Raw genomic sequence first — 27,509 nt, forward strand, 5'->3', positions numbered from 1 at the left:
TTTGGATGAAAAGTCATATGTGAGAATAATAGAAGGGCTTGGAATGATCGATGGAAATTTTGTTCCATGCGATAAAGAAGAATGATGGGTGACAAAGAATGAATAAGAGGGCTGTATAAAACATAAAGCAAAGTCATTCAGTATTCAGCGGTTACTATTCATGGTCAACACCTCGACCGCTTCGAATTCGTACGTTTGTTACTTATTTTCAGCATTGAGGTAGTGGTTACTGTTCATAGTCAACGCTTCGAATTCGTATATTTGTTACTCTTAAAGTAATGTCAAACATTTGTCTGTTTGCAAAAATTCAGTCTCCTTGTCAATTTTTCGAAAAATCAAAAATCCAAAAAGATTTTATTTTGTTTTGTTTTTTTTGTATTTTCGAAAAATCAAAAATCCAAAAAGATTTTCTTTTGTTTTGTTTTTTAATATTTTCGAAAAATCAAAAATCCAAAAAGATTTTGTTTTGTTTTTTTCTTCAATTTTTCGAACAATCAAAAATTCAAAAAGATTTTATTTTCTTATGTCTTTATTTTCGAAAAATTCGAAAACAACAAAAATATTTTTACTTCTTTTTAGAATTTTATTGCAGATTATGATGGTGATTCAGAGGGGACAATGCAAGCAGTATAAGGGTCAGGTAAAAACCTTTTTTGTATGAATCAATATGTTTCTCATTATTCGAACTAGTTAGGATGTCCCTAGAAGCATGATGTTGCATGTTGTCCAAAGCCTCCATGACTCAATGTGTGTAGACGAAAGCCTTAATGAAATTTTTCATACGAAAATTTCTTCCCAATTAGGCTGATATTCACATTAGTCTCTGAGCTACCTTACTCTTCTCAAACTGAGTAAAGAATTTTCTGTTTGGTCCAAAACATAACAGAGGTACTTTTCGTGTCTTATACCAATCTTTTTCATCCATAATATTGTTACACGATCACCCACAACGACATATGTCCGAGAGGTCTCTGATCAAACCTATCGAGACTTAGATATATAACAACTTTGTGTTTATGATCTGAAATCATGAGTCCGTTATTAAAGTGAAACCCAAATATCTTGAAAATTAAGGAATTGACGGGGAACATTGTTCTAGATATATACGAAACTTTTGTTTCTGTACCAAGGTTCAAAACTCCAAATCATATTCATTTCGAATGAGTGGTCTTGATCAAACATTCGAAACCCACAATGTTTGTTACCCAACAAGATCCAGTACACAAATTTTTTTTCATGAATATGATTTCTGTGTGAGTCTCATTCGAATGTCCTAGTTATGTTAAAAAATTTCAAAGCCAATTTGTCACTGACTACACTGGTCAGAAAAGAAAGGATTTCAAGAAGATTAAAGCTAATTGGTCAAAGTTGATTGCTATTTTCGGACAAATATTGTATGGGAGTTTTTTAGATTTTAGTGGAGGTTTGATTGGGTTGGCCAATGATTCTCATGATTTGGAAGTTCCTTGGATGTATTGCAAAATTGGTATTTTTCAAACCTTGGATTATTATTTCGAGTATGAGGCCAAAAATCTTAATTTGTTTGGGTGGTGGTGCTTAAAGATTGAAGACTTTGAAGATTTTTTGAGAGGGATGATGTTAACTTTTGATCTCATTGTTTATAATTTTAGAAGCTATGATTGGTTTCACTCTCTTCAATGAATTGGACATGGAAGTGGATTGGTTGGCGATCATTAGTTAGGGTTTTATGTAATTTTAATTTCCTTAGTCGTTAGTTAGTTAGTTGTTTTGTAGCTAGTTTTTTTGGGGTGGTTTCCGCTTTTCTTTGTAATGTTTTTCTTTTTTAATAAAATTTGCCAAGGGGTTTCCCCTTTTATCCAAAAAAAACAAGTAATTTCTGTTACACTTTATCACCTTATGTTTAGGTTGACATGTAACGAAATTTTGAACCTACCCACGAAGCATTCTCAAAAGAAGCCCTTTGATACTTATTAAAAAGTATTTGATTTTACTTCACGGGAACATACACAAGTTGTTGATCATCTTTCTTGATGATTAACAAAGCAACCTTTGCCTGGGGTTTAACTGCCTTCGTGTCAAATTGCATTTTTCACATCACCACATTCCAAAAAAAATTATAATTGTTTCTTGTCTAACTTTCTTTGGAACACTGCACACACGAAATCCTTGAGGTTCTGAGTCATGCCAACTCAGGCTGATGATTTCAAACATCTAGCATATGATTTCGCTTTTAATCCCAAAAGTGAAAGAGCCTTGCTTCCATTCGAAGGGTTCTGACGGTTACAATTATCTTTTGGGGATAATGACAGGCTATTTATCCATGATGTATGTTATTTTGTCTGGTTTTCTAGGAGAAGTGACAGTTACTTTTTGACGCATGGCTACCTTTCTGCAGTAATGGTCCGATTTTCAAGGTGTCACGTCGGATATCATTAAATGCATCCCGCTTCAAATTCAAATCATTTAGGGTTACTTATAAAAGGGGTTCAAGAATACTCTCTACGTTTACGCGATCAAACTCAAAAATTTCCAAATTATCTGTTCTTCATCTTCTTCAAACCCTAACAATGGCAACTGCTATTCCCGTTGACCCTTCAACTGAAGATATTTCCTTCGCTCCAGTTATGAAGATTAAATCTACCAATTATTATGTCAATGGTGAAATTTCCCAATGTCCGGAGGAATTCAAGATGCTTATTCTTGCTTTAAAACACTCTATTTTATCCAAAGCAATGTTTAATTCCTTTTCTGTTCTGATATCCTGACTTTCTCAAGCACGATCTACTTTCACATGTAACAAAGCCTCTTATTCGATTACTTTCCACCTGATCAATGACAAAAAGGTTAGGCTTTCCAAGAAACTATTTTGCCAGATTCTTGATATTCCGAATACCCCTCCTTTTGCTGAATTTCAATTTCCCCAAATTATTCATATGTTTAATGAAATGGGATATCAGCCCCCATTGTAAAAAATAAGTGATTTTAAGAAGTCTGGACTTCCAAAAGTATGGAATTTCTTGTTTGGGATCTTTCTGCGTTGTTTAACCGGAAGAACAGTTAGGTTAGATAAAGGAAGGATAGAGGTTTACACCATGGTGGCAGGATCATACTATGATCTTCCAGCAGATTACTCTACACAATTATGGAAGGAATTCCAAAAAGGTGTAGAACATACGGATGCTGTTCATGGCATTTCGTGTTCTTGTTACTCGAGCCTTATTCTGCAACATTTTTACAATAAGGAAGGCATCTTGGATTCAAATGAAGAAGAGAAGGTTACTTTTCACGCTTATCACTTTCCGAAGGAGGTTGTTGACGATGCTGATGAATTTTCACAAGTTGCTCGGATTCCAGACGCGATGCTTAAAAGGGTGGATCCTAAGAATCCTGTTTTGATTGCCTACCTGAAAACATTTGATTCATCTATTCCAATGGGAATTTTGTTGCCACGGGAAGCAAAGAAGTCGAAAAATTCAAACAAGGTTGATCCTGCTTCATCTGAACAAAAGAAAAAGGGTTCGAAATCCTCTATGTCTTCCAAGAAGCATACTGAAAATGTTGAAATGACAGTTGATGAAACAAATGCGATTGAGCCAATTGTTGAAGAGACTCAAGAGAATGTTATTATTCCTTCGAAAATTAGGATGTTTCTAAGAATCAATATGAAGTGTACTCATAAACGAAAGTCATCATCACAGAAGCTGGTTCGTAAACCTCAAATTACTAACCAAGGAGTTTTAATTCATGATGTACCTGCTCCTGTTTCTCCTGGGTCCAAGAAACGAGTAGCTGAAGATATGGCAAAAAACTTGTCACAACCGAAGAAGAAGAAGACAAAGAAGACTCGCAAGCTTGTTTTATCTACTAAGTCTACAGACGAAGATGAACGAATACTAGAAACTCCTCCTATCATTACAAGTTCCATTCCTGAGAAGATTGTTGTCATACCACCCGAAGTTTCGATTGCCGAGTCCATTTTTGACAAGGTTCAAACTTCAAGCATCCCTACACACGTATCTGATACAGATGCAAATGTCAACATGGGTGAAGGATGTTCGAAAGATGCAGATCAAGGTCCAATTATCTTTATACCAACATCTACAATTCCTCTCACATCAACCACTGTTTCGCCAACCTTCGAACATATCATCAATCAATCATTCACTTCCATTTTCCTTCTGAATCCACTGATACACCCAAACCATCTTCACCAACTGACACTGATAATGAAGGGTTTGGCGGTACGTTCGAAAATATGGAATTCAATGAAGATGAAGAAGAATTTCCTGATCACATGTTGATGACAATAAAGCAATACAAAATTCTTAATCAAAAGTTGAACTCCATCATTCAATCCCAAGCTGATCTTGGAGGAAATTCATCTATTTCCAGTTTGGAGGTTGATTCCATGCTCAAGATGTTCGAATCAAGAGTAATCAATAGAGTTTCTAGAATGTTGAAAGCCTCAGAGTCTGCTATTTTAGAGAAGGTTGATTACACATATCAGAATTCTGAGCTTCATGTTAAAACTCTCAGGTCTGATTTTATAGGAAAAGTTAAGAATCTGAAAAGTAAAACAAAAGAACGTCATGTTCTTTTTGTTCAGGAGGTGAAGAAAGTAAAGGAGGATGTTAACTCACAAATTCAAGAACTTCGTGAAGATATGAAAAAGGAAATTTTTTATGTTCAACATGATTATGCGTCCTTGCATCAGAAGGTCGATATCATTTGTGATGTTGTAACTCGTTTTGTCAAGCTATTTGAAGATTTGAGTCCTCAAATAAATCAAATTTCCAAATCTGAAAGTGAAAATTTTGAAGGTGTGATGAAGTTGCTAAAGGAATTGAAGGAGATTTCAACAAAACCAGTATTGTCCCCGTTGATTACTCCAGAATTTTTATCCCAAAAGTTTGTGCAGTTCGAAGCTATACTTAACAAGCAACTTGCTCCACTATTTCGCTTATCTAGTCTTCTTCCCTCAACTACTACCCCTCCTGTTTTCACAGGGGTGCAAGGGGGAGAAAGGAAGTCAGCAGAAGAAGAAGCGAAAGTGGTGGGCAAGGTATTCTCTTCAAATATCCATTCAACTAAACCAATGATAGTGTCTGCTGAACCAGTGATCTCAACAATCATAAGAACATTGCCAATTACAAGAACAATTTCGAAAGGAATTGTAATTGTTAAACCTTTGGAATCTTGAGGAAGTGGTTCAAAGTCAAAGGAGGTAACTACAGACAAAGGAAAATCAATTCTTGTGGAAAAATCTAAAAAAGAAAAGAAGGTTGAGGCTGAAGCTGAGATTGAAAAGTTGAGAATCGTTCAAAGTATAATGGCTCAGAGGGCAAATGATCTGAAGGGGATGGATAAAGGTGATCCGGCAAAACACTATAACTATGAAACAATCGAAGCCAAGGTTGCTTTCAATCACATATATACATTCGAAAAGAAGCCTAAGCAAAGTTATGTGATCACAAATTCAGATGCTTTCCAGTTGGATTTCCCTATAAACGAGATGATGTTTATCATGCCTCGATTCAAAGCTGAAGGGAATTTCAAAGATAAAGATGAAGGAACTCATATGAAAATTCGTTTTCATGCAGTCCTTGGCAAAGCTCCTGAGGAAGTTTGGTCACTATTCAAGATCAAGAAGGTGATAAGTATGAAAAAGGATGTGGTTTTTGAAAACACAATCCAAAATATAAAGTATGTGGTTTCTAGGGCGAATGGAAAAACATGCGAATTCACGATTGCAGATTTTCCTCTAATGAACTTGTATGACTTTATACAAGTTGAATTGCTTTTGAAAGACAAATCTTTTTCTTTTCTTCAAAACACAGATCCAGAGGAATTCAAACTTGGATTTTCTCACATCAAGATCTTCATTGAGAATTACAATGAGTGTCTAGCTCTAACTGATGTGGAGTTGGAAACTGCCAAGGGAATGGAAATAAATGCTCCAATGGCTCCTTCAAAGACACAGGTTGAGTTAAAGAAATATGCTGATGGAGAAATTTGCCTTAAGCCATTTGGGATAGTTTTTCTGGAAATGATAAAGCTGGAAAAGCAAAGCGGTTTTTATTCCAAGCTAGCGAAGTGGAGAGATATTCTACATCTCAATATACGAACTTGATTGTTCGTATGAACCATTGCAAGAAGAACGATGAAGGAGACAAGGAGTTGAAGAAAATCATTTCTTGGTATACTGAGGTTCGAAGAGTTTTGCTATACTCCATTACACTTCTCACAAACTGAATACTTCGACTTTGATTAAAAAGGGGGAGATTGTTAGAGTCAAAATGTTGTAATGAGTCGAATTTTGTCTTTAGTATCTTCGAACATTTTTGTAATGTATTTTACTAGGGCATAATATTCGAAGCATCATGTTTAGTCCTTAGTATATTTTTTGTACGCTTCCATCTCCTATAAATAAGAGTAGTTACTAGTGTCTTAGTAACAAAGTCTTTACAGAACTTTCACTTGTACTCTGTAAAACTGATAAAGCGTAATAGAGCCAAACAGATCATATTTACATTGGTGTTCAAATCTTTCAATCTTACTTTGAATTTACATTCTAATTCAATCAATACTCGATTCTTTGTCTCATCACCGTGTAAACCCTAATGTGTCATGACTCTTCATTTCCATGACCCATGGGTTTGTAACTCCCATGGAGCATCCATGGAGCATCCTATGGGTTTAACCCAACTTGATAATCCATGGAGCCTTTTAGCCCACAATACAAGTTTTGGATGATTTACATAATCAACCCATATATTTAATTAGTTAACTTTTGATCACTTAATTAATTCCAAATTAATTCTTGATCAATACTAATTAAATAATACTATTAATATATTAGAACTTATAATATATTAATAAACCACAAGTGTTATTTCTCTCATTTAGTCTATCCAAATGCATGATGCCATGCAACCCAAATGGACCATGCCGGGTCGGGTCAAGTACATACCAGAAATAGTTATGGACTTAGACACCTTATCCAATAGTTACAACTTCGTTTCATTCCCAACTTCCGAAAATGAATCCAAGGTTGGCTAAAAAGACCCTAAACTCTCCAATGGAGAGATCTAACAAGAGAATGATCAAGGTAACATATTTTTACCTTCAAATGGTTGCTACAACTGAGTAGATGTTGGATCTATAAGCTTTTTCTCATCCCAAGCTCTTTAAACATCGATTTCTTCAAGAAGTACACCAAACACACACTCCTTAGTGATAAGGATACAAGCTTAATACCTAACAAAATGAGCACAATGGGACCACTAATGGTGTTTTCTAAAAGGGAAAATCCGGAAAGCGGCTAAGGTGGTTAAGAAGAGAGAAGAGAATAAAAGGAGAGGGGAATAATTGTTTTGATTGTCATGTTATTTGTTATGCTTTGTATTGGCTCTTGAGCTTTCTTGCTCTGTGAGAGAGCGACAGCTCCCTAAACAATCTTGTGACTGAGTTTGATTATCTTTTTTATCAATTGCATGCCTCTCTCATTTTCAATTCATTCCTATTTATATCATTCTTTTTCTCTAAAGTTTGTATTCAATCTTTATCATTGGTCTAACCTGCTATGCTCTACCTTGAGTTTGCAATGCTTCAACCAACTGTGGAAACTCATTCTCACGACTCACGTTTGGATCACCATGAGGAGCATATTTCACAATTACGAGCCAATTTGTCAGTGATGCAATCCAAAATGGACAAGGGACAGAAGGAAATGGGGGGATTCGGAACATACATGATGAATTGGATGAAGAAGTAAGACAAAGCATCAGAACCGGGTGGCTCTTCCGGTGGTTCTTCTGGTATGGGTCCTGATTCTCCGTTTCCACAGTCCTCTGGGATACTTAATTCAGGTTTCATTGGTGGTTCGCTTCCACCGTCAGGCGGTTCTGGTAATCCTTCCAGAGGTTTGCCATGGGCGGTGAAGAAGGTGAAATTGCTAGAGTATTATGGGTTTGAGCCAATCTCTTCTTCGACATCAATGGTACCGGTCCTTCTCTTCATATTCGATTGGCTCAACTCAGCATGACTGGAGTCGCACAACATTGGTTCTCGATTGTGCATCAGGTTCATAATTCTCTCACACGGGAGAAATTTCAGGATGAATTACTTCAGTGTTTCAACGGATTGGAGATCTAAAATCTATATGAACAACTTTCTTCGATCCACCAGTCATCCTCCATCAATGATTACATTGATGATTTTGAATATTTGATGTCCCTGGTTCTTAAGATGCCTGAGATGCAAGTTATGGGGTATTTTATTGTCGACTTACAAGATGAAGTGCAACGGTAGGTTCAATTGCAACGTCCATGATCTCGTTGGATGCGATTTATTCAGCAAAAGACGTTGAAGAGATTCTCCGACCAGGTACTAGTAATATCTCCTAAACCCGTTTTCTTTATCATGCCGCTTTTGGACCGGGTTATGATTTTGGGTTGGACATGAAGTCCATTAGTGGGAGTCGGGTGGATCCAAAAGGGTTTTCTAGCCCTAAGTCCATTGATCGTTTGACATCCCAACATCTTGAAGACAACTATTCTTTTCTTCTTCCTCGTTCCTCTGGTGCATCTTCACACGATCATCCATCTACTCCACCTCGTAATCGTGGTGTTTGTTCATTAACTCGTACCGAGTGGGAAGAACGCTGGAAAAAAGGCCTCTGTTTCCGATGTGGTCAACAATTTGGACCGGCCCACAAGTGTCCTGATGGGAAGCTACGTGTTCTCATTTTGGGTGATGATGAAGCTGGTGAGGGAAGTCATTACATGTATAAAGAGACACCTCCTTCGGAAGATTCCTCAATTTTTCCAAGTGAAGAGGCGCACTGTGCTACATTGGAAATCACCGGTACTTCTACAAAATGTAGTGGAGGTAAGACTCTAAAATTTGATGGTGAACTTTTGGGAATTCCTATTGTGGTTTTGGTTGATAGTGGAGCAACCCACAACTTTTTATCCCGACAATTGGTGCTTGTGTTAGGCATTTCTTCTATCCAATTTCATGGCATCAACATTAAACTGGGATATGGACACATGGTTCGTGTAACAGAGAAGTGTATCAATCTTCATATTCTGATGGGAGGTTGTTCTTTTGCTTTGAATCTGTTAGTTTTTAACACTGGGAGTCCTGATATCATTTTGGGAATGGAATGGTTAAAAACCTTGGGCAAAGTCACGCATAGTTGGGATAAATCCTGGATGTGTTTCTCTTATCAGGGTAAGGTGGTTCGACTGCAAGGTTTAACTCCTAGCCAACAGTCTCAAGCCTCTTCACACAAATGGTTACATTTCCAGCCCTCTTCCTCACCCAGACCTCATGTGATGCAGGATACTCCAAGTGGTTTGGTTTATTCCATGGCAGAAACAGGGGAATCCTTGGTTCAGTAGGGTGAGCTACAAGTATTATTTCGCAAGTTTGATGTTGTTTTTCAACCCCCAGGGGGTTGCCTCCTTCGCGCCCCCATGATCACATTATCGCATTGGCAAACCTTCAAGAACCTGTATGTGTCCGTCCTTATCATTACCCTCATGTCCAAAAGTTGGAAATTGAACGTCAAGTTCAAGAGCTTTTACACTTAGGGGTGATTCGACCCAGTAAAAGTGCTTATTCGAGTCCGGTGATTTTGGCTCGCAAGAAGGATAATACCTGGAGGATGTATGTACACTATAGGGGCTTGAATAAAGCAACCATTCCCGATAAGTTTTCGATTCCTGTAGTGGAAGAACTGTTAGATGAGTTATTTGGAGTTTGTTACTTTTTCGAACTCGATCTCAAATTGTGCTAAAATCAAATCAGAATGCATGAAGATAGTATTGAGAAGATGGAATTTTGTACCCATCACAGACACTATGAATATTTGGTGATGCCCCTTGGCTTGATGAACGCCCCTGCTACATTTCAAGCTGTGATGAATGATGTTTTTCGACCCTTGTTACGATAGAATGTGGTGATCTTTTTCGATGATATTTTGGTATACAATGCAACATGGCAAGACCATTTGCACGATTTCGCGACTGTGTTGCAGATTTTGGAGTGTAATCACTTCATGGTTAACCAAAAGAAATGTGTACTTGGACAACAAGACATTGAATACTTTGGTTACATCATGGATGGAAAAGGTGCGATGATGGATCCAACAAAAATAGATATCGTGGTGGAGTGGCTAGTGCCTAAACAGTTGAAAGGCCTTCGGGGATTTCTGTAGTTAACGGGCTATTACCGAAAGTTCGTTAAGAATTATGGAAGTATCGCATGCCCATTAACTAATTTAACAAAAAAGATGCTTTTAAATGGAATTCGGAGGCACAAATGGCATTTGAAAATTTGAAGAATGCATTGGTCATAGCTCATGTTCTTGCTTTACCTGACTTTTCGGTTCCTTTTGTTGTTGAATGTGATGCTTCCAGGAGGGGTATTCGGGAAGTTTTGATGCAACATAATAAGTTGATTGCTTATTTTAGCAAGTCTCTTAGTGATCAGAATCTATCAAAATCAGCATATGAATGTGAAATTATGGCTTTGGTCCTTGCAGTTCAACATTGGAGGTCGTATTTACTGGGGACCAGATTTGTGGTGTACACTAACCAAAAGATTCTCAAGTTTCTATTACAACAACGCATCACATCCCCAAATCAACAAAACTGGGATGCTAAACTCTTGGGCTACAATTTTGACATTCAATATAAATCGGGCGAGCACTACTAGAAAAAAGCCCATTAATGATGCGCAAACAATGACACTCTCTGATAGAAGACGCGCATTTGTGTGTGCCCTAAAAAATAATGTCAATTTTGAAAAATTTGAAGGGTAGAGGACACGCGTTTGTGCGTGCCCTAAAATTAGTGTCAGAAAAGAAAAAAAAGGAAATGCGGAGGGTGCCTTTTATAAAATATGCGTCGTCTAAATGTGTCGCTTTATAATATTTTAATGAAACATGCGTTTTTAAGGCGGGATTTCACCCGCCTATTGAATCCCAAAAATTAACCCCCCCCCCCTCCCCGACTCTTCCAATTAGCAAGAAAATGCCCTAGGCCTTCGTCTTCATAGCAACATCGCACCACCACCTAACCTCCGATCTCGCACCACCAAGTGTCTCCGACCATCTTCTCTAACCATTCTTTACTGTTGCACTACACCGATAATAAAACCCCCCATCACTATTTTAACCAACTCGTGATACGCATCCTCACCCTCTCCTCTAGATCTTCATTCTCTGTAAAAACCCTTCTACCATCAATCATCGAATTGCACTCCCAAAAATTACAGAATGAAATCCCAAAAGAATTATAAAAATCCTGCTACTAAGAAAAACCCCAAACAACTGGTGGTATTTTCCCTAAAATTCATGGATTCTCTCATGCGATTTTAGCGATTTTCATTCCCCCCCCCCCCCCCCCCTATTTTTTGGCATCGATCACTTCTTAGGCGGTCTTTGGCCTTCATTTTTATTGTATCTAGTTTCCCTTATTCTCCTCTACCTCTGTTTCCATATTTCATCTTCAAGTTCTTCTCATCAATGGTTCAGACGATTCATATGATTCCAGGTCAAGGAGGAGGAAGAAGAGCTATTGTTCAAGTTTTGGGATTAGAAGCAGGAAATAGAAGAAAGATATGATATATCTATATAATATATGTATTTATGTTGCAGCTTCTAGTTCTCGCAATCCTACTCTAGATAATGCTCTCACCAGACTCCAACGATGTACTTTCATTAGACATCAGAGACCCTTCTCGAGTCCAATTTTATAAAGGCTATATGTTCAATCGCATTCCAGAACTTGTCTCTGAGCCTTGGATTCTCTTGTCAATTTTTGATGAAATTAGTGTTTTGATTAAGGAAGATAGCTCCTTCAAGAAAGAACTTATGATGACTCCCTTTGTCCTTACTAATATTGGATCTTTGCAAGAACCACAAAGGTATATTCTAAATACATTTCCATTATATATATATAATTCAGTTTTAATGAGTTTGGGCCAGATGATGAAGCAGATAACTACTCAAGGAACACTCCTGATGCATTTCATGAAGATTATGTAGTCAAGCTGTTCGATGAAATGCCAGGAGACTAGTTTTTTTCTGAACTAAAAGTCATCAGATGGTATCCTGTTTCTGTTGACCCACCTTTGACTGATTGAAGTTGACATGGGAATTCCTATATGCTTCCCTCACGTATGTGTGCCTCCTTGTCATTTTTTGGCTTTATTAATAAAAAAAGTTAAGTTTTTTGGAGCTGATTGAGAAATCTGAATAACACTTTGTTTGTTATTAGGTCGTACAGAGCATCATAAGTGAGCTTGAATCAGAAGGGGCGCTTCCAGGACATTTTCAAAAGTATTATGATGCAGTTATGCCATACTTGAAAGCTATACTCATGAATGCAACTGATAAAGCTAATTGTATGCTTCGTGCCAAATCCATGGAGTGTATTAGTTTAGTTGGAATGGCTGTTGGAAAAGATAAGTTCAAAGATGATGTTAAACACGTATACTTATATATATTTATAAATATGTAATTCACAAATGTTTTTATTTTTTCATCTTGGAAAGTTATAATTTATTACATGTTCCAAGGTTATGGATGTCCTTATGTCACTTCAAGGTTCCCAATTGGAGACAAATGATCCAACAATAAGCTAGATGTTACAAGTATGCTTCTTTTCTTTTTCTGTTCTTAAACTTAATCTTTTAAAACAAATTGAATTAAAGATTATAAATTTATAATTATAAATTTTTGTTGTAGGCATGGGCAAGACTCTACAAGTGCCTAGGGCAAGATTTTCTCCCTTACATGAATGTTGTGATGCCACCATTGCTTCATTTCATTCAACTTAAACCAGATGTTACAATTACTTCTGCTGATGATTCAGATGATGACATTGACGAGTCTGATGATGAAAGTGTGATTTTTAATAAATGAAATGTTTGAATGAGAGTTAATGACCATTTTACCCTTTGATATTGCAGCATTGAGACTATTACACTTGGAGATAAGATAATAGGGATCAAAACTAGTGTCCTTCACGAGAAAGCTACAACATGCAACATGCTATGTTGCTATGCTGATGAATTAAAAGAAGTGTTTTCCTATGGATTGATCAGGTGAAATGAAATTCTTCTTTTACCCTTTCTTGTCTTTTTACATTTGAAAAAAATCGGCTTAACTTTTTAATAAAAAACAGGTTGCACCAACATTAGTACCACTTCTTAAATTCTATTTCCATAAAGAAGTTAGGAAGGCTACAGTCTCAGGTGAAATAAAATACCTCTTTTACCCCTGAAGACTAGATGTATCATATTCATGTATGTACCACTTATACCATGATAATAATGATGGAGGAGCTGGAGCAATATTATTAATTGGACGTTTCATGTTATCATGGAATATGCTATCATTAAATCGTCTTCATACATGCATTTATTGTCTAGAATACATTCTAATGTCAATATTATCTCCTATATTAGGTATGGAAGAAGCTAGTAACTGAAAATCATGATTCAGGTACTACCCAAGCAACTGTAGTATAACATATCTATGAAATATCTACACTAAGTGACACTTATTGTAATCATTGACAGAAAGGGCGACACCATTACTAGATGACTACATGCAAGGTAATGCTACCCCAAGAAATGACTTACATAATGCATTATCCCTATGTTGTTTGATATATCTACATTTGTGTGAATGCATGAACAATTAGGATATATAATTCAAAAAATGATGATGGATATCACCAAATTGGTTATGATAACAACATACCTCAAAATTTATGTTAAATTTTTAAGGAAAATTGTAGGAAATAACAAGGTATGCTATTAGCTCCAATGGATATCATCAAATAACTAATTTTCCCTTATACATCTTCATATCACTTTATCTTTCTAATGTTCTGATCCCTTGTTATAAAACTCCCAGAATTTACAAAAATCTTCCTTTTAATCACCGATTACATAGAAGATTTTCACTTTGTACTACTAAAGATGATGCATACAACAGAGGTTGAAGAAGCTTTGATGTTGAAAACTATGGCAGAAGAAGTAGAAGCTCTGATAGAGAAAGGGAACAACATGCTTATGATGATGGACACTATTCATCAAGGGGTGTGTGTGTGTGTGTGTGTATTCTTTGTTTATGTCGGACCCACTGTGGTGATGTGTTTGTTTTTATTGCAGAGGAAGCAATGTGAAAGCTGATGATCAATCTCAGAAATCACCAGAAGGGGTACCTTCTACTTATGAAGATGTTGTGGCTCCATTATTCACATTGCTGATTATATGAACTTAGAGGTATCATCAAACAAACTATATACTTTATCTAGATTCAAATATATTCATATTTAAACTCCATTAATATTCTAAATTAGTTTTTTATATAATTCATTAGGCATGGAGGGTACCTAAAGTCTTGCGTCCTTTATATGAATCTCCAACTATTCTTGCTCAAAAAACAATGATGGTAATACAACATTTCAAATCCATAACGTTTCCAAATATACCCTTATGTCATTTTACTTAATTAATAGAAAATTGAATATGTGGCACGATTTACGCCAGCTAAGACAGATAGCTCTATAAGCTTCGAATTCTAGTAGTGCAAATTAAGGGAGAAGACCTGCAACATTAATAGGATTAAGTCGGAGGAAATCCATAAGAACCATTTTGCAATTTGATAAGTTTTAAGGGGGTTAATTCGTAAATTTTTTATTCTTCAGGGGTTTTAATGAAGCTCTGAATGGGTTTCCTGATGAGGGTTGGTCATTAATGGGTAATGATGGAAGTTAAGATGTTACTATTCTTGTGAATACTTCTCATAAAAAGCTTATGGGGTTGAATCTTTCATTTGGAAATGGATTTGCACCTGTTAGTAATGATGTAATGTGTGCAAAAGCTTCAATAATCACGGGGTAGTTATGTGATTATTGTGTTTCCCATTTTTCCCTTTTATTATCTCCTGTATTTTTCATAATGCCATATCTATACACTAGGGGTTAACTTTGACATAGTTTTCTTCTTTTTTTCATGTCAGCATAGCTAACTGAATAATTGTCAAAGGTAGATGAGAACCTGAAGTTGATAGAATATCTTCTAGAAAGCAAAGTATTGACTAAACCACCTCAATCCTCAACCCCTTTTACATTGTTTTCATCATATTGTTACATATAACAAGATATACTTTTTGTTATTGTAGAATCTTGAAATCAAGAATATCAATGATGAAAAGAAAGCATCAATGGTAGCACAGTTTGCAAAAGAAGCCACTCTATGAAGAGTTCATGTTGCTAAAAAAGATGATGACATGTCACCAATTGAAGCCATTCTTGCACCATTGGAGGCTGACCTCAAACTTGCTCGATAAAAGGTATGTGCTACAAAATAATTTTAGAAACTATAAAAATCTCATGCTTCCTTTTTGTCTTTCAGATTTCAAAGTTACCAGATAACAACAAAGCATTAGATGGATTGACAAAGTCAAAGGAAGCTGCTTTACTTGACGCTGAAAGGACCGTTTACGTTGCATTAGTAAAAGCTTCAATGGTGGATAATGTTCAAAACAAGAATCAGGAGTTGATGAAACTGATATAAATTTTTTAGGTATGATGCTTTTAATATTTAAATCTTTAAATAATATTGATTTCATGGAGGAAAATAAAATTATGGTTTTGTTTTTTAGGAGGGAAATAAAATTATGGATAAAATGCATCGACAAAAGGTTGCTGATCATGTGGAAAAGCTTACACAGACTGTACGTGAGTAACTGATCACATGGCTAACCATACCTACAAAGATTTTTAATCTTACCAAGTTTCCAAACAGTAGATCTTTAGACAAAAGATTGACATATCGAACATGCATTTCTAAATTAGTGGTCAAGTGAAGCAGGTGCATCAACTCACCAAGGGTTGCTTCACTTTGACCATAAATAATGGTGAAAAAAAAAGAATAACTATTAAAATATAAAAGTTATCTGTATTAAAAATGTGTAACCTCTTGCCCCTTAGTTATATTGTTTGTGTCCCGCCCCTTATATTAAATTGAGAAAAAAATAACAAAAAATAATTACAAAAATTTCAGAATCTTGAATAACAGAATCTTATATCTTCATCATTTAATTTTGTTTTATTAATTATACATACATGTTTATATATCTGGTTAGTCATATTCTTCTTGAAATATCTGTTACAACAATGGGATTCATCCAAGTTGATAAGACTACAGATTATCTTTTGGATCCCCTTCAAAGGTGTCTCAAGGTAACATAACATCTCTATTTATTGTTGGAGTCTTATATATTAAGTACATGCAATCAGAATATTGACACCTTTATATGTAGTGTGTATTTAAATAGTGATTTGTATGATCTTGTAGGACCTAGATGCATTTACTACAGCTATTGTTGTGAGTATTGCCTTCTCTTTCATTCCTACTTCGTTAGTTGTTGGTATTATGAAGGTAGACCACTCTCCGGTTGTATTTTTCACATAATTAACAAGTTGTTGTATCTATTCAAACTAGGCTTAGAGCAATTGTCACACCCCGAAAACCGAAGGTGGAAACATTTCCGGGGTTGACTCCACGTAGAGTATCAAATCCAATGTACATAGTAAGTAAAGTAAATCAACCATTACATTACATATATGAAAGTTTTACATTTGTTTCAAAAGCATAAGTTATACAAGTGATACATAGTATATATGAACAATACAAAATGAGTCTTCTGAGAACTCCGACTTCACACAAAAGGATCTTCGGGTACCTGTCTAACTCGGACCTGAGAATACAAGCGGTTTGAAAATCAGCATAAAGCTGGTGAGTTCATAAGCGGTTAGTTTTTCTGAAAATGTACGAGTTCCTTTGTTTTCCTGAAAAGTAGTTATCCAAGAAAATCCCATATTTTCTTATGTAAAGTTAGTTTCCAAATCCGAAAGTAAAGTAAACGATGTTTAATTAAAACATGATTGTTCTTGTGAAATGTAATTCAATTGTTTAACTTATTACACTTCTCTAATTTCGTACTACTATTACTCAGGAAGAACCCCATGTTCTCCAGACTGTGTGTGTGTGTGAACTGTTACTAGTTTCTGACTATGTTCGGTGTCCTTCCCAGGAAAACCCCATGTTTCCCTGACTATGTGTATATCTTTACTGGTTTTATTTATGTTCAGTGTTCTCCCCAGGAAAACCCCATGTTTTCCTGACTGTGGGTGTATCTGCAATCCCTAAATGTACATTAGCTTTACTACGTACATAAAGCTAGTAAATGAATCTGAAACGTTAATAATCTAGATTGCGAGTCCTTAACCATACTCAGACTAGATATGACTCGAACCATGGTCAATATCCTTTTTATGACTCTCGTCACCCTTGAACCTTTCGGTTCGGCTGTAACTAGCAGCCAGGTGTGGGATTGTCAATCCCGTATAGATCTATACACTCAAGCCACGCTCTCCTACGAATGGAGATTCTGGTTACAGGGTTAGTCCTCCACTATCTTGTGCCATGGAAGTGTTACAAGGACGTGTCTCCAATCATTAAGATTACTCTTTACTTTTCGACTAGGAAAGTAGTATTTACAACTGACTTTATTCTACGTACCTGTCCTTTACACTCGAGCCTAGGTGTTTTATTAAGGACATTACACTCGAGCCTAGGTGTTATTTAATGATGGCTGTCCTTTTACACTCGACCCTAGGTGTATTATTAAGGACATTACACTCGAACCTAGGTGTATTTATCTATCACACTCGAGCCTAGGTGTATTGTTAAGGACATATAGATGTTTCATGTTTTCTAATGGAGTCTGTCTTTTACACTCGAACCTTAGTGTTTTATTACAGACATTACAATGGTTTATGTATTCTATCAGTTTAAATGTGAACAATCAATTATCAAGTACACAATATAACAGTGTATAATAAGAATTGAAAATCGGGTTAAAAACAAACAACTCTGCAAGTTAAAACGGTTTGTTTAAAAGGTTTTCAATTCTTAAAGTGTACAATTATGAAACCATTTAATTGAAATCATGTGATTGAGTACAAGATATACTTGTACTTTTGCTTGTATTCCCCCCTGAAAACATTGAAAAACCATTGAAAAAGGGTAGGGGTATGAACTCACCGGACGCGGAAATGTGTCGATTTCGGATGCTAAACGTCGAATCGAGGCCTGATAACACGCGAGGTTCCTATGTAAAATGAAATGGCATACAAATATATCTAATTAGATTTACAAACTCTAATTAGATATGAAGTTACACTCCAACGAACGAAAACACCTCAAAACGGGTGTTTGGAGTGACCCGAGTGACATCTTCGGACGTGAATTGAAGCGTGGGACTTGGGATTTGAGTTTACTCCCCAAAAGTAAACTCCCTAATGATGTTTACAGCCTAAACACCCATTCCCCATGAGTTTACGGTCGTAAACTCATAGAGGGGTGGGTTTATGGTGTTTAATGGCTCACAAAGGGGTATGGACACTTGGAAATGCTTGGAATAATTTTGACTAAGGCTTGGATTGAATTAAAATCATCAAATGCAACACTTAAAGGAGTTTACCGCCTAGGCATGGGTTCTATGGCCGTAAACTCACATATCTCATAGAATAAGAGTTGTTAAGGTCCCAAAATTAATCACATGTGATTCTAAAAATTCCAACAAGCCTAGAAATGAGTTTGGGGCACCAATTGACACCATTTTATGAGTTTACGGCCATGAGACATGTTCTATGGACGTAAACTCTCATATGTGGGGTTTTGATGTTTTTAAAGCCCTAAAACTATTTTTGGTTGGTCCTTTGATTTATTCCAAGGCTTTTGGTGGTGTTGGATGGCTTTCTAACACCTTAGAATTGATTTTATACCCCTTTTTGAGGAGTTTACGGCCCAAGCACATTCCTTGGCCGTAAAATCATATAAACCTCTCAAAATTTGTGTTTGAAGTGTTCTAAGTCCAATTCTAATATTCTAAAAATCATATCTAAGTCTTGTTTGTGTTTTGGAAGGGTTAAATGGCTTAAAAACCCTCATAATATGTGTTTACGGCCATGGCACCTTCCAAGGCCGTAAACTCATATACAAAGCTTCAAATCTTGGTTTGAGGCATTCTAATTCCATTTCATAAAGTCCTCTAGCCATATACAAGGTCCAATTGAGATTTGGAAGGGTTTTGTTGCTCCAAAAACCCTCTTTATGTGAGTTTACGGCCTAGGACTGTTCTAGGGCCGTAAACTCATGTTAATGGTCCTATTCCATGGTTTGAACTCGAATTTGAGGGCTAAAGATATTGCATAACAATTTAGGGAAGGTACCTTGGTGATTTGAAGCCTTAAACTTGAGATTTTGACCCTAAAATCTAGTTTGAGGAGAGAGGTTGGAGTGATAGTTGTAAAATGGAGCAAAAGCTTCAAAATGGAGACTTGAGTCACTTTAAATAGTGTCCAAGTTCGGGACATGGTAGGATTCTACCCGATACCGGCGTTAGACGGGGCTTTTGGTCGCACCCGGCCAATTTGTCGTAACCCGATATGGTTGGTTCTAAAAATGTTCCGATCATCAATATGAGACGTTAGAATGAGTTCTAAGGGTATTAAGACACTTATTAATTCATAAAATAAAATTCACATTAACGACTTAATAAAAGGTCGGAAATGGAAACGAAATCGGAAACGGCGATTGGATGATCGGAACGAGTCGCAAAAATGGGTTACAATTAAGGATATGAATTTCGGGTTGTTACATTATCCCCCCGTTAGAGGGAATTTCATCCCGAAATTCAAAGATTCGAACACAGATCATGAAGTGGAAAGATATATGGGGATGAATTTACTGCATTCGGGTCTCCGCTTAACATTCTAGCGAACCCTCACTGTCAGGATGTGGCTTTGTTACGCATGATTAATCTCTCAATCTACGATCTCAATTGATTCATACATGAAAATTTGGATTTTTATTTCCTCAAAGGAATTTACTAGGGTTTCGTCAGGTCGGCAAGCCTTACGAATAAAGATGCGGAATACCAGGTGATTGCTACTGAGTCCTTAAGATAGCTCGGAGAGGGCTATGGAATCGATTCCTAACGAAGATCTCGAAGGGTCTAAGGTTCCACAAGTTAAGTTTTCCGCACTTTCCAAGATGTACTATGTCTTTCCAGGGTAAAACCTTCAACAAGTGGGTACGCTTTTACATGTCAGAGTAACTAAAGGTCCAATGGTTCTAAGGGGAACTTTTACGTGAGTCTACGATCATAGCCGACGGGACCCAAAGATCGACAGGTTCCATGGGGGCTCTCGGTGTCAACTAATTCTTTATTGCCTTAGCTTTTGAAAGGATCTACGAGTATGACTGCTTTGCTTATCTACATGAACAAGAGAATGGTTCGACCGAAGGGCGTCACTACCTCCTCGTAGTGATCGTATCATGCCCTGATTGCTGACTTGCACACATTGTGCTTACTGAGGTTCGGTTACGAGGAAATTCCCGGGATTAGATCGATGCGAGACTAGACTACACGTTCGGAAAGAATTCTCAAGAATTCTTTAGAAACAGCATCGGGAAAGGATCGTAGACTTCTCGTTTCTCGATGATCACTTGGACGAGAGATACATGGGCAAACTTTTTAAGCTTTGATGTACAAAGATCATGAGAGTCGAGTTGGGGAAAGATTAGAACAAGTGGCTTTCTCGAATCTAGGAAAGACAGCATGAATGAGGCCCGGTCATTACATGCTAAGGGTGACATCAAAGCATTTCATAAAAAGTTTACCAATAGATAGAATGGAGAAGAATAATCACTCGGATTGAGAAAACAATCTACGAATACGACACAAACGTTCTTGTTTCCATGTGATAACCATCTCGAAGACATACATTTTCGGTTACTCGTAAACGACAGGGGTTAGAAAATGTTCAAATGGATGGTTAATGAATTTCTTTCGGTGCTAGAATCGAAAAGAATCACAGGCATATAATTTAACAAGGGAAAATATACCTGTGGCAACGGTGGGATCGGTGGCTGTCTTTTCTTGTCGTATCGCTAGAACTCTTCCAATGTTACCAGCTTTTACAGTCTTAGGACAGTTTCGCTTGAAATGTCCCACTTCTCCACAACCATAGCAGGCCCGACCGATGCCCGCTCCGGAAGTTTGACTCGTTGATTGAGTTGGCGTCTTACAGTTCTTCGCCATGTGACCCTTTATGCCACATTTGTTGCAAATTACCTCTATACATGGACCGGACGAAAGATGATGATAGTTGCACTTGCCACAACTAGGAAGAGTTCCAGTATACCTACTGGTAGGTTTCCGAGTTGAGGATCCGACAACAGAAAAAGTCACAGGGGAAGTGGCAGCATGAACTGCCATCGTTTGCTGTCTCTTTGAAGACTCGTGTGATGTTTGGCTTTTCTCTTTCTTCCCGAGTTTTCTTTTCTCGCCACTCCTCACCGTTGGTTCAGTAGTGGTAGCTGCCTCTTCAAGGTCATCACTGTGATCGATTAGGATTTGTGCTAAACATTTGGCGCTATCGTACGTATCCGGCCTCGCAGCTATGACATTTCCTTTTGATGGCTGAGTCAGTCCCCAGATAAATCTCTCTATCTTCTTACTTTCCGGGGTAACCATTCCCGGACAAAGTAGTGCCAAGTCGTCAAACCTGGAAGTATAAGCAGCAATGTCGGAACCTTTCATCTTCAAGTTCCACAGTTCATGTTCTAACTTCTACATTTCTCCCCGATGGCAGTACTCAGCCAGCAGAAGTTCCTTCATGGCTTCCCAACCCATAGCGTTGGCTACAGGTAAGGTTAGGGATTTGACTCGGCCGTTCCACCAAGTCAAGGCTTTGTCAAGAAAGGTGCAGGCGGCAAACTTCACCTTGTCTGAATCTGAACAAGCGCAGATTTCAAAGATAGATTCGATCTTCTCGAACCATCGGGTAAGGGAAATGACACCTCCAGTGCCATCAAAAGACGTGGGTTTGGCATTCATGAAATCCTTATAGGAACCCTCTTTCCGGCGTCCCTGGCTATCTTCTGGGTTTTGGGATTGACGACCACCTCCTGAACCGCTAGGGTTCATTTGTGACATGGCTGCCACCATTGCAGCTGTCATGACTGTCTGGAGTGATGCTAGGTCAAACTGAGGAGGAGGTGATGGCGGAGGAGGATTGTCGTTGTTCTTCGAGCTGGGTCTCTTTCTCGGAGGCATCTTGATCTAAAAAGATCAAGAAAGAGAGGATCATAAGTCCTCTTAATTGAATCAAGAGATATGGAACAGGGGATATCTCATCAAGACAGATATAGCATCATACTAAGCGATAAAGCAGGAAAGAGTTATCAAGACAGAACATTTTATCGCTAGAGGAATGTTCAAGTAACATCGCATATTCGAGGATTTTCTACAAAGGATTGGCTCGAGAAATACTCCCATAGTATTTCATGGTTCACTGCAGCGACGATTCGTTGTTTGAGATATTAGGTACGTTTTAGGCATGCTGCGTACTACAGTCACTCCCAAGCACATGTTGGCCGTGTCTCGAATGAATATAGTTGGCCAGGCTATATTGATCCTAGACACGACTACATAACTGCCCAGGTTTAACCGCAGTGTACAACATCCATTTACTTATGTTTTGTTCTACTTGTAGTTACGGATTTCGACGGGTCGGTATACTTGTATACTTTTGAAAATACTTATAGTTTTGAAGATACTTTTAATTCAGAGCACTGAGGCCCTTTAATGTTTATAGTTTTATAACATGTAAGGTTTGGTATACTTCATTCACTATAAACAAGGGCTCTGATACCAATCTGTCACACCCCGAAAACCGAAGGCGGAAACATTTCCGGGGTTGACTCCACGTAGAGTATCAAATCCAATGTACATAGTAAGTAAAGTAAATCAACCATTACATTACATATATGAAAGTTTTACATTTGTTTCAAAAGCATAAGTTATACAAGTGATACATAGTATATATGAACAATACAAAATGAGTCTTCTGAGAACTCCGACTTCACACAAAAGGATCTTCGGGTACCTGTCTAACTCAGACCTGAGAATACAAGCGGTTTGAAAATCAGCATAAAGCTGGTGAGTTCATAAGCGGTTAGTTTTTCTGAAAATGTACGAGTTCCTTTGTTTTCCTGAAAAGTAGTTATCCAAGAAAATCCCATATTTTCTTATGTAAAGTTAGTTTCCAAATCCGAAAGTAAAGTAAACGATGTTTAATTAAAACATGATTGTTCTTGTGAAATGTAATTCAATTGTTTAACTTATTACACTTCTCTAATTTCGTACTACTATTACTCAGGAAGAACCCCATGTTCTCCAGACTGTGTGTGTGTGTGAACTGTTACTAGTTTCTGACTATGTTCGGTGTCCTTCCCAGGAAAACCCCATGTTTCCCTGACTGTGTGTATATCTTTACTGGTTTTATTTATGTTCAGTGTTCTCCCTAGGAAAACCCCATGTTTTCCTGACTGTGTGTGTATCTGCAATCCCTAAATGTACATTAGCTTTACTATGTACATAAAGCTAGTAAATGAATCTGAAACGTTAATAATCTAGATTGCGAGTCCTTAACCATACTCAGACTAGATATGACTCGAACCATGGTCAATATCCTTTTTATGACTCTCGTCACCCTTGAACCTTTCGGTTCGGTTGTAGCTAGGATTGTCAATCCCGTATAGATCTATACACTCAAGCCACGCTCTCCTACGAATGGAGATTCTGGTTACATGGTTAGTCCTCCACTATCTCGTGCCATGGAAGTGTTACAAGGACGTGTCTCCAATCATTAAGATTACTCTTTACTTTTCGACTAGGAAAGTAGTATTTACAACTGACTTTATTCTACGTACCTGTCCTTTACACTCGAGCCTAGGTGTTTTATTAAGGACATTACACTCGAGCCTAGGTGTTATTTAATGATGGCTGTCCTTTTACACTCGACCCTAGGTGTATTATTAAGGACATTACACTCGAACCTAGGTGTATTTATCTATCACACTCGAGCCTAGGTGTATTGTTAAGGACATATAGATGTTTCATGTTTTCTAATGGAGTCTGTCTTTTACACTCGAACCTTAGTGTTTTATTACAGACATTACAATGGTTTATGTATTCTATCAGTTTAAATGTGAACAATCAATTATCAAGTAAACAATATAACAGTGTATAATAAGAATTGAAAATCGGGTTAAAAACAAACAACTCTGCAAGTTAAAACGGTTTGTTTAAAAGGTTTTCAATTCTTAAAGTGTACAATTATGAAACCATTTAATTGAAATCATGTGATTGAGTACAAGATATACTTGTACTTTTGCTTGTATTCCCCCCTGAAAACATTCAAAAACCATTGAAAAAGGGTAGGGGTATGAACTCACCGGACGCGGAAATGTGTCGATTTCGGATGCTAAACGTCGAATCGAGGCCTGATAACACGCGAGGTTCCTATGTAAAATGAAATGGCATACAAATATATCTAATTAGATTTACAAACTCTAATTAGATATGAAGTTACACTCCAACGAACGAAAACACCTCAAAACGGGTGTTTGGAGTGACCCGAGTGACATCTTCGGACGTGAATTGAAGCGTGGGACTTGGGATTTGAGTTTACTCCCCAAAAGTAAACTCCCTAATGATGTTTACAGCCTAAACACCCATTCCCCATGAGTTTACGGTCGTAAACTCATAGAGGGGTGGGTTTATGGTGTTTAATGGCTCACAAAGGGGTATGGACACTTGGAAATGCTTGGAATAATTTTAACTAAGGCTTGGATTGAATTAAAATCATCAAATGCAACACTTAAAGGAGTTTACCGCCTAGGCATGGGTTCTATGGCCGTAAACTCACATATCTCATAGAATAAGAGTTGTTAAGGTCCCAAAATTAATCACATGTGATTCTAAAAATTCCAACAAGCCTAGAAATGAGTTTGGGGCACCAATTGACACCATTTTATGAGTTTACGGCCATGAGACATGTTCTATGGCCGTAAACTCTCATATGTGGGGTTTTGATGTTTTTAAAGCCCTAAAACTATTTTTGGTTGGTCCTTTGATTTATTCCAAGGCTTTTGGTGGTGTTGGATGGCTTTCTAACACCTTAGAATTGATTTTATACCCCTTTTTGAGGAGTTTACGGCCCAAGCACATGCCTTGGCCGTAAACTCATATAAACCTCTCAAAATTTGTGTTTGAAGTGTTCTAAGTCCAATTCTAATATTCTAAAAATCATATATAAGTCTTGTTTGTGTTTTGGAAGGGATAAATGGCTTAAAAACCCTCATAATATGTGTTTACGGCCATGGCACCTTCCAAGGCCGTAAACTCATATACAAAGCTTCAAATATTGGTTTGAGGCATTCTAATTCCATTTCATAAAGTCCTCTAGCCATATACAAGGTCCAATTGAGATTTGGAAGGGTTTTGTTGCTCCAAAAACCCTCTTTATGTGAGTTTACGGCCTAGGACTGTTCTAGGGCCGTAAACTCATGTTAATGGTCCTATTCCATGGTTTGAACTCGAATTTGAGGGCTAAAGATGTTGCATAACAATTTAGGGAAGGTACCTTGGTGATTTGAAGCCTTAAACTTGAGATTTTGACCCTAAAATCTAGTTTGAGGAGAGAGGTTGGAGTGATAGTTGTAAAATGGAGCAAAAGCTTCAAAATGGAGACTTGAGTCACTTTAAATAGTGTTCAAGTTTGGGACATGGTAGGATTCTACCCGATACCGGCGTTAGACGGGGCTTTTGGTCGCACCCGGCCAATTTGTCGTAACCCGATATGGTTGGTTCTAAAAATGTTCCGATCATCAATATGAGATGTTAGAATGAGTTCTAAGGGTATTAAGACACTTATTAAGTCATAAAATAAAATTCACATTAACGACTTAATAAAAGGTCGGAAATGGAAACGAAATCGGAAACGGCGATTGGATGATCGGAACGAGTCGCAAAAATGGGTTACAATTAAGGATATGAATTTCGGGTTGTTACAGCAATGGTTGCAAGAGATGAGTTCAGAAGAAGAAGAAGAAACAAGGCTGCAACTATAGTTCAGGTACTATGGATGAATTATGTTTGTAAAGTATTTAAGAAAATGATTAGAAACAAGGGTGAATTTGTACAGATTAGTTAGCTACTTGAAAGTTGATCTTGAATAAGCAAAGCGCAATGGATTGTATATTTTTGTATCTAATTTGTTTGTAAATTTTTGTTACAACTTCTATTGATTTGTTTTATCTTTCCATGGAACAATTATTTGTATGACATTAAATTTATGCAATGGATTCTATTTTTTGTATATGAAATTTTATTTTCTATTATGAAACATTAAATACAAATTTAATTTGAAAATAAGTAAATCTATAAATAATATTTTATTAAACATTTAAAATTAGGATACGCAAAAATGTGTGTCATGTTCATTTATGACATGGCCTTTCTTGACAGGGGCTTTCTTGATACGCATTGTGTGTCATTAACACGCGCGTCGTAAGGTTACAACACGCGAATGCGTGTCGTCTTCCTTTATGACATGGCCTTTCTTGATACGCATTGCGTGTCGTAAACGCGCGTCGTAAATGAGCATCGTAAATGCGCGTCGTCTCTCTTTATGACAGGGCCTTCCTTGACGCGCATTTGCATGTCGTCTGAGCCTTTTACGACGCACAATGAGCGTCGTAAAAGGCTATTTTTCTAGTAGTGGAGAAAACTGGGCAACTGATGCTCTTTCCTGACGAGCTGAAGCAAGGAAACTTAATTAACTACAATCTTCTCCTCTATGGGTTCAAGGGGCACAATTGGTTAAGGAAGCATAGGAAGATAGTGACATTCAACATATCATGCAAGCTTGTCAAGAATCTCCCACTCGTCATCTGGGGTTTTCTATTCGCAATGGGATCTTGTACTATAGGGGCCGATTGCTAATTTCTAGTCAATCTAAGTTCTTCCCAGCCCTCCTCCATGAATTTCACGTTTTCTCTACCGGAGGACACTCCGGGTATTACCACACGTATCAAAGGTTCGCAACTAATCTTTATTGGCCAGGCATGATTACGTACATTAAGCATTTCATGTGTGTTTGTGATGTTTGTCAACGTTGCAAGGCTAGTTCTTTGGCTCCCGGAGGTCTACTACAACCCTTAGACATTCCAAGGGCGATTTGGGAAGATCTCTCTATGGATTTTATACTTGGTATACCCAAGTCTAAAGGGTTTGATGTGGTTCTTGTGGTGGTGGACAGGTTGTCTAAATATGCCCATTTCATACTTTTGAAGCATCCATATACTGCCAGAACGGTAGCTGAGGTTTTTATTCGAGAGGTAGTCCGCCACCATGGAATTCCTAAGTCTATTGTGAGTGATCGTGATCCTTTGTTCATTAGAAAATTGTGGTAGGAAATTTTCAAGTCTCAAGGCACTCAATTGAACACGAGTTCAGCATACCATCCGGAATTTGATGGGCAAACAGAAGTGATTAACAAGTGCTTGGAAGCATATCTTCG

The sequence above is a fragment of the Lactuca saligna genome, chromosome 9 (genome assembly GCF_052625555.1).
Source record: "Lactuca saligna cultivar CGN05327 chromosome 9, ASM5262555v1, whole genome shotgun sequence".
NCBI lineage: Eukaryota > Viridiplantae > Streptophyta > Magnoliopsida > Asterales > Asteraceae > Lactuca > Lactuca saligna.